The 15,433-nt window shown below is 38.7% G+C and overlaps 1 pseudogene; it reads left to right on the forward strand.

The window, feature by feature from the left end:
- Positions 1 to 11,783: 11,783 nt before the first annotated feature.
- Positions 11,784 to 12,942, forward strand: LOC131754926 (methionine aminopeptidase 1-like; annotated as a pseudogene).
- Positions 12,943 to 15,433: the final 2,491 nt, after the last annotated feature.

A 15,433-nucleotide genomic window follows, 5' to 3' on the forward strand; every position in this document is an offset into this window, starting at 1 on the left:
TCACTATTATATTATCATGACGATATAACCAACAGATAATTGGTGAGGGCTTCTTATGCAAGTGGGATTATCAGAGGATGAGATGTGTATCTGATGAGTTGGAATGAAAATAGGATGGATTTGAATTGAGTAGTTCAAGTTTTTTCAGGCTAAGATGGAATAGTTTTAAACTTGGGACCTGAAAATTAGAGAACATTTATCTAGCCATGGTCTTGGTATTGAAAATAGGTTACTTAATATCTAGAAGCCAATTTGTTTTTCCACTGAACTGGATAGAAATGGCCTATTTCAACCTCTGTGATTATGCTGTTTTCTTTAGGTTTTATGACATTTCCAATTTTTGAAGCTAATGATGAAAAGCAACAAAGATGTCAATGATAGAAAACAACCATGGACAGAGCACATTGTATGTTATTTGCCAAAAGTATGAGAGTGGGTAAGGCAGTTACTTTCACTTTCCTCACCCGTAGAAAAAGGAATAGCTAATATATATGATGTGAAAATGAATGAGATAATATATGTAAAGTACTCAGTATCTTTGAGGCACATGTAAAGATAGAATTAGTAGATATTACCTTTGTATGGGGAAATTAATTTTGTCTAATTGCCATCAAATTCAGCTTTCAAAATAAAAGTTCTTGGGTAGTATCTCAATTCATTTTCCTGATGAGATCTACCTCTCAAATAAATCCACCAGTTTTCAAAAGATCAGTCATATTATGTAGTCAGCTTTTCATCTTGCTCAAATTTCAGCATATTTGAAGATCTCTAATATCAGTTTCCCAGCACCACTTATTGAAGAGATTGTCTTTCCTCCATCTAGAGACAATGCTAATCCAAAAAGATACATGCAGCTCAATATCAAAAAACAAAACAACCCAATCTAAAAATGGAGAGAAGACTTAAATAGACATTTCTACAAAGAAGATATACAGATTGTCAACAAACACATGAAAGGATGCTCAACATCGCTAATCATTGGAGAAATATAAGTCAAAACTACAATGAGGTATCACCTCACACCGGTCAGAATGGCCATCATCAAAAAATCTACAAACAATAAATGCTGGAGAGGGTGTGGAGAAAAGGGAACCCTCTTGCACTGCTGGTGGGAATGTAAATTGATAGAGCCACTATGGAGAACAGTATGGAGGTTCCTTAAAGAACTAAAAATAGAACTACCATACGACCCAGCAATCCCACTTCTGGGCATATACCCTGAGAAAAACATAATTCAAAGAGAGTCATGCACCACAATGTTCATTGCAACTCTATTTACAATAGCCAGGACATGGAAGTAACCTAAGTGTCCATCAACAGATGAATGGATAAAGAAGATGTGGTACGTATATACAATGGAATATAACTCAGCCATAAAAAGAAATGAAATTGAGTTATTTGTACTGAGGTGGATGGACCTAGAGTCTGTCATACAGAGTGAATTAGTCAGAAGGAGAAAAACAAAAACCATATGCTCACACATATATATGGAATCTAAAAAAAAAAAAAAAAAAAAAAGTGGTTCTGAAGAGCCTAGGGGCAGGACAGGAATAAAGACGCAGACATAGAGAATGGACTTGAGGACACAGGGAGGGGGAAGGGTAAGCTGGGACGAAGTGAGAGAGTGGCATGGACATATATACACTACCAAATGTAAAATAGAAAGCTAGTGGGAAGAAGCCACATAGCACAGGGAGATCAGCTCGGTGCTTTGTGACCACTTAGGGGGTGGGATAGGGAGGGAGATGCAAGAGGGAGGAGATATGGGGATATATGTATATGTATAGCTGATTGATTCAGTTTGTAATAAAGCAGAAACTAACACACCATTGTAAAGCAATTATACTCCAATAAAGATGTTAAAAAAAAAAAGATACATGCACCCCAATGTTCATAGCAGCGCTATTTATAATAGCCAAGACATGGAAGCAACCTAAGTGTCCATCCACAGATGAATGGATAAAGAAGATGTGGTATATATACACAATGGAATATTACCCACCTATAAAAAAAGAATGAAATAATTCCATTTGCAATATGGATGGACCTAGAGATTATCATATTAAGTGCAGTAAGTCAAACAGAGAAAGACAATTATCATATGATATCACTTATATGTGGAATCTAAAAATATAATATAAGTGAATATATTTACAAAGCAGAAGTAGACTCACAGGCATAGAAAACAAACTTATGTTACCAAAGGGGATAGTGGGGGGAGAAAAGATAAATTAGGTGTTTGGGATTAACATATACACACTACTATATATAAAATAGATAAAAGACAAGGACCTACTGTATAGCACAGGGAAGTACACTCAATATTTTGTAATAACCTATCATGGAAAAATATCTGAAAAAGAATACACACACACACACACACACACACGTATAACTGAGTCACTTTGCTGTATACTTGAAACTAACACAACACTGTAAATTAACTATACTTCAATAAAAATAAAGATCACAAAAAGTACAAAAAAATCCTCTAGGAATGTCCAGGGTTATAAACTAATGCTTTTGGTAGTGTTTATCATCAATGAATTTAATATTATTCACCATTAGGAGTTCTTGGCAAATGATATATCATTTGAGATATATGAAAAAGAACGAGGCCTTTAAAGAGTTCTAGGGACCCAAATAAAACTTAGACCTGACTTTAAATTCTGACTCCCTCAGGGATCTTTTCAGATTGGAAATAATTATCTTCCCTTCAGGAAAAAATGGAATGAAATCTCTGCATTCTGGTATCTCTTTCTACTTCTACCTTGTGGATGAAACTGATGGAAACTGTAATCAAAATGTTGGATCTCAGTTAACAGTTCTAGGACAGGAAGCTTGATCTCACCCAGACTGAGACAATTCTCAGTGAAATCTCTTTCTCATTTTGTTGGCACAAGGTCCCATTTGAACAAAGTTAAATTCAGAGAGTAAGTGGCTTTTCAGGTATGCTTTTCGGGGTGGGGGGGACAAAGTCTAGCTTGATGTCATGATGGTGAAAATTTGTAAGACTATATTTTTTGTAAAACCTTTTACAAACAACTTTTCAATGACAGTTTTAATAAACAAATCTTAAATCATGCCTAGTTCTTTAACTATTGTATTGGAATGTTTTGTTGCTTTGAAAAAACTTTAACACTCTTTGGAATATTCTGTACCAATTCCAGTGAAAGCAAGGAGTTCTTCTTTTTCAGTCGTCGTCTCTATCCTACCAAGGAAACAGAATCTTCTTAATAAATAAGGCCAGTAATGGCAATACCATGACACTCTCAACTGCAAACTTGCATATACCAGATGAATGGGGAGCCTGGCTGTTTGATTTCTTCCACAAAGAATCTAACATTTTAAGAATTGAGCAAAGAAAATTCATAGAGAAGGAAAGGAAATATTACAATTTATAGGATTGAAAATTGTGTACTAGTTCTATTCCCATAGACTATTTTGGATTTTTTTGAGATCCTAAGGATTTAACCACCAACTTGCACCATCCCAGAATCTTATCACAGATAGATATCAGGCTTATGCTTTGAAGCCAAGAAGAACCAAGTCACAAATTGTGGTCAGAAGGATGCCTGGAAGAATACTGCTGACTTAGTTTAGGTCCACAGTCAAGCTCTTAAAAAAAAAAAATCCTAGCTTCTCACTGTTTACTGGGAACCAGCAGGTTGGGTCCCCTGGTCTGAATACAACTGCTGTAGGTCACCTATTCTCTTTGCACCTAATTTCTATTTTTATAAAATGAGAGTAACCTCAAAGATGCTTGGCAGTTCTATAGCATCAAAGTGAAAAAAATGTGCATGACAACAGTGAAGTATTCATACAGTTATTCAACAGTGAACAACACATACTTATTAAACATCTACTATAGAAAAAGCTGGACAATCTAAAAATGAACAAAACATAGTCTCTTTTTATTTATTTATTTATTGGCTGCATTGCGTCTTCGTTGCTGCATGCAGGCTTTCTCTAGTTGTGGCGAGAGGAAGCTACTATTCATTGTGGTGCACAGGCTTCTCATTGTGGTTTCTTCTCTTGTTGTGGAGCATGGGCTCTAGGTGTGCAGGCTTCAGCAGTTGCAGTGCACGGGCTTAGTTGCTCTGTGGCATGTGGGATCTTCCTGGACCAGGGCTCAAACCCGTGTCCCCTGCACCACCAGGGAAGTCCTAGTTTCTGACTTCTAAAGCTTATAGATAGTAGTCTCTGTTGAAAATTATCATTTGAAAACTTAATGATTTTTCTCAACTACTATTCTTCGGATAAATTACTGGTTTCACCTCATTGTACAGAGTTGGAATAAATTACTGCCTCAGCTTGCTTTCCACATATTTTACATTAACAAGTGTCAGTTAAGAGAATTTTTAATGCAAAATACCAGGTAACATAATGAAGTAAGACATTAAAATTTAGTTATTGGAAATTTAAGATTTATTGCATCCCTCCACCAGTGGGGGACTACTAAATAACCCAAGGGAATTTCCATCTAGGAGACCACATGCTGGAGCAGGAAAATAAGGAAGATAAGATTACAAACCAATAAATAAAAACACCTGCATGATATGACTTTACAAGGGCAATCTGCTCTATGATGGAAGGTGAAGACCTCGATTCTACAAATCAAACATACAACTAAGAGAAGAACATGGAATCTGAGAAGAGGATCCACAGTATGTTCTGGATATTTTTGCAAGAACGCATGTTCTCTCCTTTCCCTTCCTATATGAGCTGTTCCAGAAATGCTACAGCTTATGCTCTTGGGTGGAGCTACAGTCTTTGTCCAGGTGATAAACTCTGTTCCCTATGCTACCATAAATGTGTGCTGCCCTCCTGCCCAAGTGGGGTTTGGAAAGCAATTGGAGAAAGGGAATAGATGTGAAATGTTTAAGTTGTAAATTACTGCAAAGTATGATTCTATTTCTTAAAAAACAAAACTGGTAATACAAAATTATATTTGTTCTTTGAGAAAAACATCTAGGTATTGTATTGGTTTCGGTGACTTAACAAGATGGGAATACAATAAGATTCCTTCCAATGCCAAGATATTTATGGTTTTCACGTGAATGATATTCATTCAACACTTTGTGAACACAATTGTTTATAAACTGACATTTGTAAAAGTGATTTGTTCTATGTCATGCCTTTTGTTTTCTATCTGTATCTGTCCAATTCTTCTGAGATGCTGAGAAATCAGAATTTGTCCACCTCAAAAGGAGAATATTTTTCTTACATCCTCTAAGGCCTCCAAATCAGAATAAGCTCCAACCAATTATATAAAATTTTTCTGGCTGGTTAAGTAGTTGAAAATATTAGTGGAAATTATGAATTGTATTGATTTCACCAGATGTTGTTCCAATATATACAGTATTTTAAAAATAATTTTAAGGTCAATAGGAGCCTCTATACTGTGCTTCAGTACACAGCTTTCTCTATTCAGGTGAAACTTGTAAATCAGCTTGCATGTTGCTTTCTTGGCATTCCTTGCAGCCCTCAGCCTTAGAGCCCTGTAGAGAGCAGGCAACCAGTGAACCATGTTGAAGTAAATGCTTCATCTTCACAATGCTGGTGAAAAGAAAATATACTTCAGTTTTATCTCATTAAACAATGTAATTTAGAAATTGATAAGATCAAAATTGAAGTCAAAAATAAGGACAAATAATCAGAAGAGTGAAAGGAACAGTTAAATGCAATCTGGAAACAATCCAGTTTTTTTTGCCCAGTGCTTTTTATAGACTGTTGTTTGTTCCAATGAAAGTCATCACTGAATTGTCTGGTAGAAATAATCTAAGTCTATCTTTTAAAATAAACTTTGATTTAAAAATAGATTAGGAGAAATGTCTATTTAGGTCTTCTGCCCATTTTTGGATTGGTTTGTATGTGGGTTTTTTTGGTATTGAGCTGCATGAGCTGCTTGTATATTTTGGAGATTAATCTTTTGTCAGTTGCTTCGTTTGCAAATATTTTCTCCCACTCTGAGGGTTGTCTTTTCATCTTGTTTATGGTTTCCTTTGCTGTATAAAAGCTTTTAAGTTTCAGTAGGCCCCATTTGTTTGTTTTTATTTCCATTGCTCTAGGAGGTGGGTCAAAAAGGATCTTGCTGTGATTTATGTCATAGAGTGTTCTGCCTATGCTTTCCTCTAAGAGTTTGATAGTGTCTGGCCTTACATTTAGGTCTTTAATCCATTTTGAGTTTATTTTTGTGTATGGTGTTAGGGAGTGTTCTAATTTCATTCTTTTACATGTAGCTGTCCAGTTTTCCCAGCACCACTTATTGAAGAGGCTGTCTTTTCTCCATTGTATATTCTTGCTTCCTTTATCAAAGATAAGGTGACCATATGTGCATGGGTTTATCTCTGGGCTTTTTATCCTGTTCCATTGATCTATATTTCCATTTTTGTGCCAGTACCATACTGTCTTGATTATTGTAGCTTTGTAGTATAATCTGAGGTGAGGGAGCCTGATTCCTCCAGCTCCGTTTTTCTTTCTCAAGATGCAAATCAAAACTACAAGGAGGTATCACCTCACACAGATCAGAATTGCCATCATCAAAAAATTTACAAACAATAAATGTTGGAGAGGGTGTGGAGAAAAGGGAACCCTCTTGCACTGTTGGTGGGAATGTAAATTGATACAGCCACTATGGAGAACAGTATGGAAGTTCCTTAGAAAACTAAAAATAAAACTACCAATCCCACTATATGCCCAGTAGTAGCAATCCCACTACTGGACATATACCCTGAGAAAAACATAATTCAAAGAGAGTCATGCACCACAATGTTTATTGCAATGCTATTTATAAGAGCCAGGACATGGAAGCAACCTAAATGTCCATCGACAGATGAATGGATAAAGAAGATGTGGCACATATATACAATGGAATATTACTCAGCCATAAAAAGAAACAAAATTGAGTTATTTGTACTGAGGTGGATGGATCTAGAGTCTGTCATACAGAGTGAGGTAAGTCAGAAAGAGAAAAACAAATAGTGCATGCTAGCACATATATATGGAATCTAAAAAAAAAAAACAAACAAAGGTTCTGATGAACTTAGGGGCAGGAGAGGAATAAACACGCAGATGTAGAGAATGGACTTGAGGACATGGGGAGGGGGAAGGGTAAACTGGGACAAAGTGAGAGAGTAGAATTGACATATATACACTACCAAATGTAAAATAGATAGCTAGTGGGAAGCAGCTGCATAGCACAGGGAGATCAGCTCAGTGCTTTGTGACCACCTAGGGGGGTGGGATAGGGAGGGTGGGGGAGAGACACAAGAGGGAGGGGATATGGCAATATATATATATACATATAACTGGTTCACTTTGTTACACAGCAGAAACTAACACAACATTGTAAAGCAATTATACTCTAATAACGATGCTAAAAAAAAATTCTTGGAAGTTTATCAATTAGAAAGAAGCACAATTTCCTGTATTGCCTTTCTCTCCTAATTGCCTCTGTAATTGCCCTTTCCTATCATTTTTTACCCTTGTAATACAATACCCTCTTAACTGGTGTCTCTAACTTTTGTGTCTCCCTTCCCCAGTCTTTATTCCACATAGCAAATAAAGAATTATGTTTGTGGGCTTCCCTGGTGTCGCAGTGGTTGAGAGTCCTCCTGCCGATGCAGGGGACACTGGTTTGTTCCCCGGTCCGGGAAGATCCCACATGCCGCGGAGCGGCTGGGCCCGTGAGCCATGGCTGCTGAGCCTGCGCGTCTGAAGCCTGTGCTCCGCAATGGGAGAGGCCATAACAGTGAGAGGCCCGTGTACCGCAAAAAAAAAAAAAAAAAAAGAAAAAAAAAGAATTCTGTTTGTGAAGCACACAGCAAAAATAAATAAATAAAATAAAATAAAATAAAAATAGAATAGGATTTACAGAACATTTGTGAAGATGGTACAAGAGAGTCCCCATATGTCCTACACCTAGTTTCTCCTAATATAAACATTTTATATTAGTAATGTAAAGTTATTAAAATTAATCAACCAGTATTGATATGTTTTCTCTTAACAAAGGCCATACTTTATTTGAATTTCCTTGGCTTTTACCTGATGCCTTTTGGTAATGATCCAAGGATAGTTAGTCCAGGATTCCACAATACATGTATCTGTCATGTCCCTTAAGGCTTCATTTGGCTGTGACAATGTCCCAGTCATTTTCATCACATCATATCTAGGGTACATTTATCACCATGACTTACCACTGTTGACGTTAATCTTGATCATCTGCCTGAGGTAGTGTTTGTAGGGTTTTTCTACTGCAGAGTTACTCCCTCCTATTTCTATGTTGTACTTTTTGAGAAGTCACTATACACAACCCACAACTAAGGAGTGGGGAGTTATACTCTACCTCCGTGAGACTGAAGTAACTACATGAATTATTTGAGCTTCTTCTGAAAGGAAATTTATCTGTTCTTCAATTTTATTTTCTTACACAGTCATTAGTTTATATTGATATGGACTCATAACTGTCTGGTTTACACTGGGTTACAATACAATACTTATTAATTTTGTTGTTAAAATTCTCCAGCTTTAGCCATTAGGAATTCTTTTAGTTTCCTGTATCTCTCTGATGTACTTTTATCACTGGGCTTTTTCAAACACTTACTTTCTGGCACTATAAGATGCTCTAGGATTATCTAGGATTTTTCCTTGTCCCAATCCTCGAATCAGCAATTTTTTTCAAGTATCCTTGGTTCTTTTCATTGCAGAATGGTATTAGAAAACAAGACCTGGCTGATAGGGGTGTCATTGCTTCTGGACCCTCTCAACTGACAGAGCAAGGAAATATATGTGTTTATACTAACCTATCTATATGCACATATCTGTAAATATCTCTGTATGTATGCATGTATGTGTATATATTATTCATACTGATTTTTTACCACACGGATCATTCATGCCTTCCCCCTTTGCTTGTCTATAACCTTCTATTCCAATAAGCAGAAATCTGGTTCCCAACATCTGCTATCCATTTATTTAATTATTCAGTGCCAGTTGTTCAATTCCAGTCGACATATATAATGGCTTCACAATTTTCAACCTGGAGGGAACAACTTAATCAGCTATAGCATAGTACTTATGTACAGTTTCCTTTGCTTTTTCTGCATCAATTGGTAAAGTTATAAGACTTTTATTATTATTTTTATTTTTTTATGCGGGCTACAAATTACTAACTACAAATTGTAGTTAGTAATTTCAAATAACAGAGGATTTAATCATTTTTTTCCCAGTGAAAGTGTCTTCCAATTAGGAATAAATTCAAACTTTGAGTTTAGATTGTTGGGAGTGAGGTAATGTTGAATTTAAAAAAAAAATACATTGGGCAGGATACATGTCCCATTTTGAATCCATTTACTTAGATTTGCCCTGTTCCTTAACCCATGCATATGCATGTTTTTGTTTTGTTTTGTTTTTTGTGGTACGCGGGCCTCTCACTGCTGTGGCCTCTCCCTTTGCGGAGCACAGGCTCCAGACGTGCAGGCTCAGCGGCCATGGCTCACGGGCCTAGCCGCTGTGCGGCGTATGGGATCTTCCTGGACCGGGGCACGAACCCGCCTCCACTGCATCAGCAGGCGGACTCTCAACCACTGCACCACCAGGGAAGCCCAAGACTTTTATTTTTTATATGTGATAAATTACACTGACTGATTTTTTTTTTTTTTTTTTTTTTTTTTTTTTTTTTTTTTTTTTTGTGGTACGCGGGCCTCTCACTGTTGTGGCCTCTCCCGTTGCGGAGCACAGGCTCCGGACGCGCAGGCTCAGCGGCCATGGCTCACGGGCCCAGCCGCTCCGCGGCATGTGGGATCCTCCCGGACCGGGGCACGAACCCGCGTCCCCTGCATTGGCAGGCGGATTCTCAACCACTGCGCCACCAGGGAAGCCCAGCTAATATGTTTTGAGAATCATTTTGTTTACATTCATGAGAGATATTGTTCTGCAGTTTTCTTATGATGTCTTTATCTGATTTTATTGTTAGAGTAATGCTGGACTTGGATAGTAGGTTAGGAAGTATTCTTTTGCTTCTAACTTTTGGAATAAATTGTGCTAACTTGGTATTATTTTGCCTGTGTCAAAGGCAGAAGTGTTTATCTAAGGAAATTTACTGGAAAACTTTGATGGGATAAATTAGATTTGTTTCCATTACAGCAGATTCTTTCAGAGTGAATAAAGGTTACTATCAGTTCTCATGATTTTCTTTTGTGTGTGTGTGGGTGTGTGTGTGTGTGTGTGTGTGGTACGCGGGCCTCTCACTGTTGTGGCCTCTCCCGTTGCGGAGCACAGGCCCCGGACGCGCAGGCTCAGCGGCCATGGCTCACGGGCCCAGCCGCTCCGCGGCATGTGGGATCTTCCCGGACCGGGGCACGAACCCGTGTCCCCTGCATCGGCAGGCGGATACTCAACCACTGCGCCACCAGGGAAGCCCATGATTTTCTGAAAGGATTTGAGATTACTAAAAGAATAAAATCAATGTAAAGCAACTTCACAGTATATTATAGATTTGAAGAATATGCTTGTTTCAAGGAAAATTTACTGAGATTAGTCTAATCAACATTCTGTAGTCTGGTGCAGGAAGAAGGAAGAATGAGGATTTCTGCTTAGCTAATAAGTTAGACTACTTCGTACCTGAGAAGCAGCAATGAGCATAGATGGATGTTTCTTCTTTACTCAGAACGGTGTAGACTTTCACCCTGATTTATCAAGTATGGTCTCATTTTTCCTATTGTCCAATCAACTTGTCCAGTTTGGCATTCGTCCTGGATTTTTCATTTTTAAACAAGTATTGTTAATGGTTGTATGAAAATAAATTCAGATGTTTGAGCCAGACTTCCACATTGTACATCCAGCTTCTCCTTTGGTTGTCACCTAACCCCATAAATAAACCTATATGTTCTACATGACACTAAATTTTTTAAAATAAACAAGTCCTCTAGGTTTTGCTTGTTTTTGTTAAAACCCGTTTGGAAATATTTAATCAAATATTAAATAAATGTTGCATCAAAAGACGTCAACTTTGAAAACTTTGAGTGAGTTCCAGATAGGGAAAATGAAGTTTACATGCAGAAAGCATTTATCCCTATGAAAACATGGAAGAGACTACAGCATACATAGATTTATAATTGCACTGTGGAATTCTTCACCTTGTGGGAAGAGTCTTTTGGTGGAGTTTCCATTTTTAATTTGATATGTTAATACTAAGTACTGCAACAGAATATTAAAATACCTGTGGACTTTCAGCATTTAGACTTGACCAAACTTTCAAAAAATCATAAACACAAGGAATAGTACTCTGGAAAACTGAAGGTGCTCTTTGTACATGGGAAATATTCACACATTCACTTTAAATATTTTTGTGTTGAGAATACGCTCTACTGAACAGATTTTGCTCTTCGGTTAGCAGGTACTATGGCACTTAGAGAAATAATATTTTCTCTATTAAAACTATTATGATCTAGGAAAAGAGTCAAAGTTGTTAACAATTTCAAATTTGCTAATCATAAGATGCAATTTTGAAACTGAAGACTAATATAACCGTATTAATAAAATACACTCTCACGATTACGCACTTTTGGTGTGAACCAAAAAATATTATATATTTGAATATGAATTGTGGTGGTGGTAGAAGCATTAACAGGCTAGATGGGGGTTGGGGGGTAGGTACTGCTGTTGGGAGCTGAGAAAAGAAACTATGGCTGCTCTCTTGTGTGCACCATATTTTGAGTCTGAAAAGAGGAAGCCAAAGCTGGGAGGGGCTCGGTGAGGGGCTCCTCCAGCAGCCAGGCAGCATGGCGGCCTTGGAGACGCGTGTATGCGAGACGGATGGTTGCAGCAGAGATGCCAAGCTCCAGTGTCCCACCTGCATCAAGCTGGGTATCCAGGACTCGTACTTCTGCTCGCAGGAATGTTTTCAAGGAAGTTGGGTTACTCACAAGTTACTACATATGAAAGCAAAAGATGAAAAGACCAAGCAAGAAGTGTCTTCCTGGACCGTGGAAGGGGATATCAACACTGACTCATAGGCACGTTATTGATATACTAGGAAACTCAGACCACATTATCCACTGATGTCAAGGCCAGGGCCAGTCATAGTCAAAGACCAGATTATGCTGATCACCCTTTAGGAATGTCTGAATCTGAGCAGGCTCTTAAAGGTACTTCTCAAGTTAAGTTACTCTCATCTGAAGATATAGAAGGGATGCTACTGCTATGTAGGCTTGCTAGAGAAGCCTATGTGGACATTGATGCTGGGGTGATTAAACCAGGTGTAACTACTGAAGAAATAGATCATGCTGTACACGTGGCATGCATTGCAAGAAATTGCTATCCTTCTCCCATGAATTATTATAATTTCCCAAAGTCTTGTTGTACTTCAGTGAATGAAGTGATCTGCCATGGAATTCCAGACGGACGGCCCTTGCAAGAAGGTGTATTGTTAATGTGGACATCACTCTTTATCACAATGATTATCATGGGGACCTGAATGAGATGTTTTTTGTTGGAGACTTGGATGAGCGAGCACGGAAGCTGGTTCAGACCACTTGTGAGGGCCTGATGCAAGCCACTGATGCAGTGAAACTTGGTGTTCAATGCAGAGAATTGGGAAACATTATCCAGAAGCATGACCAAGCAAATGAATTTTCAGTTGTTCGAAGCTATTGTGGGCATGGAATCCACAGGCTTTTTCATACAGCCCTCAAGGCACCTCACTGGGCCAACACTAAAGCAGCTGCAGTGATGAAGGCCGGCCACATATTTACAATTGAGCCAATAATTTGTGAAGGTGGAAGGCACGATGAAACGTGGCTGGATGGCTGGACAGCAGTGACGAGAGCTGGGAAGCTGTCTGCCCAGCTTGAACACAACCTGCTGGTCACGGACACCAGCTGTGAAACCCTAACCCCGTGACTCAGTAGCTCGTGGTCTCATTTCATGTCCCAAGTTTAATTTCTCCTGAGATGGTGTGTCTCAGTGATAACTTCTGGCTGTACTCTGCATTTTATTGAGAGTACGGAATGGAAGAGGACATTTTTTCATTACTTGTTTTATTTTGATTATAGATAAGGAAGGACTACAGCATTTGATGTGTGTCCTCAAGAACTTGTCTTGGGTCTGAAAAAGCCAAGAAGAATAAAGGAAGCATTTCTCCATTCCTCTCAATGCTCTCCTCACCCCACAAAATAAATCTCTGCACCCCCCATTTTTTATTTTCCCTTTGAGCAATTTTACTTAAACCTGCTTCTACGGTGATTTTATCACTGCCACAACCGGGCCATTAGAGCCAGCTACTTTCCAGGTGAATGTTGGAGACGAGAATCCTTGAAACTTTAGCAACATGCATTGCTCCTGATTTTTTTATTATATATGTATGGAACTATATATATACATTTTATGTCTTTTTATTTTTTTTGCGGTACGCGGGCCTGTCACTGTTGTGGCCTCTCCCGTTGCGGAGCACAGGCTCCGGACGCGCAGGCTCAGCGGCCACGGCTCACGGGCCCAGCCGCTCCGCGGCACGTGGGATCCTCCCAGACCGGGGCACGAACCCGCGTCCCCTGCATCGGCAGGCGGACTCTCAACCGCTGCGCCACCAGGGAAGCCCATATGTATACATTTTAAATTCCATATATGTAATTACTGAACACTATATGACCTGGGGTTTGTGTTGATTCTGCTCTGACAAGGTCAAAAGCTGTCATAAATGGACGTGTCGTTTGCAGTGATTTATTTCCCATCTGGGAATTGGCCTCCCTTCCCCCTGCCAATTATTTACCTTTATAATTGTGTGTCAGGAAGCACTCAGTCAGCGAGACTTGCCAATGTGGATTCTGTGAGTGAATGGATGTGGAAAAATTCACTTTGGGAAAAGGTTATCAGATTTTTAAAAATCTAGTTTATGGCAAAAATAGCCATGTTCCAAGTGGAAGCTGGCTGTGCAGAGAATGAGATTTTTGCAATCCATTGCTATTTCAGACCTCTGTTTGGTCCTAATGGGAGGAAAAACGCTCCCTTCCCCTCTCTGTCTTATTCCAAGGCCATCCCTCGGAAATATTCAGAGAAGGATGGAAGGTGCACTGTGGATGTTGATGGGGAAAGACAGTTCTGAAATCTCTCCAGCAGTGAGCAGGGTCTGGAAATTCTAACGTTTAGTAAACCTGGTGGTGACGAACTTCTTTGGCGATTGGACTGTTCCCTTGCAGAAGGGATACAGCTGTCCTTGTGCTGAAAACACACTTCTCTTTTACAAAGTTTGGAATCTCATTAGAAATGACCTCAGCGGCCCAACATCTGTCTTCCTTTCAGTAGTTCAGTCCAAATGGGAGTGTATCCAGTGAAGACATATCAGATCAAAGTCATTGTCATTAAAGTGTACTTGATTACTGGGTATCTGGTAACTTAATTCTAAGATAATTTGATACCACTGACATGTTACACTTGTACGAGAACACCTTTCCCAGAGTGCCTCAGACCTTTATCACTTTAAAGGGATTATGATAATGTTTTCATTACTTTTATTATTTTAATGATTTAGTAAAGTGACTGAGTCTGGTATAGACTTTTGGGGGTCTGTGTGTGAAGCTTTTTAACAAACTGTAATATTTGTGAATGGAATGCCTTGCAACATGAAAGTTAATATAATGTGTAAAGTGAGATTTTAGAAGTTTGAATGATTATCCTGCCAAAAGAAAAAAAAAGCTGATAGGGGATTGTGTACACCCAGGTGGAGAGTGTAGTCATGCATTCACATACAGCCCGCACGTGAAGCAAGCGGACCATGCAGAAACAAACGGCTTCATGGTTTCATTAGCTCCACGATCAGAAGCAATATTCATTAATTGAAGGGAGATCCAGACCCACCCCCTATTCCCACCGAGATACAGATACTGTCACATAATTGTATTTCTTCCCCACACCCAACCCATCCCTACTCCTGGAGAAGTGAGAAGATGCAGGTCACACCACACTGTCTTCTCTCTCTCTCTCGGGAGCTCACTATAACTGGGCAGAAGAGAAGAAATGGCAATGATTGATTCCTAAATGTAAGAGTATTATTTACCCCAATAGAAGTGATATTTAATAACTGCATTAAACTACAAACTCCAAAATAACTTTATTTCTTTTTATCTAATCTCTAGAATGAATGAGGAAGAGTGGATGGGACAATGGCAATGTGCCTTAAAAGGGGCAAGGTTAATAATAATTATTAGAATAAAACCTGTCCTATCTTTGCACCTCACTGAATTCACGAGAAAAGATAAAATACTCTGAACATCCACCCACATTCTAATGCCAGATAATTCAGAATTGGCCTTTACCTTTCCTTATTCTCTGTCTCACAAGCCTTATTGATTTTATTGGGTTGTTTTGTTTTTGTTTTTATATTGAGCTATAGAAGCTGTTGGTATATTTTGGGAAATAAGTCTGTGTCAGTCACATC

The sequence above is a fragment of the Kogia breviceps genome, chromosome 4 (genome assembly GCF_026419965.1).
Source record: "Kogia breviceps isolate mKogBre1 chromosome 4, mKogBre1 haplotype 1, whole genome shotgun sequence".
NCBI classification, from domain to species: domain Eukaryota; kingdom Metazoa; phylum Chordata; class Mammalia; order Artiodactyla; family Physeteridae; genus Kogia; species Kogia breviceps.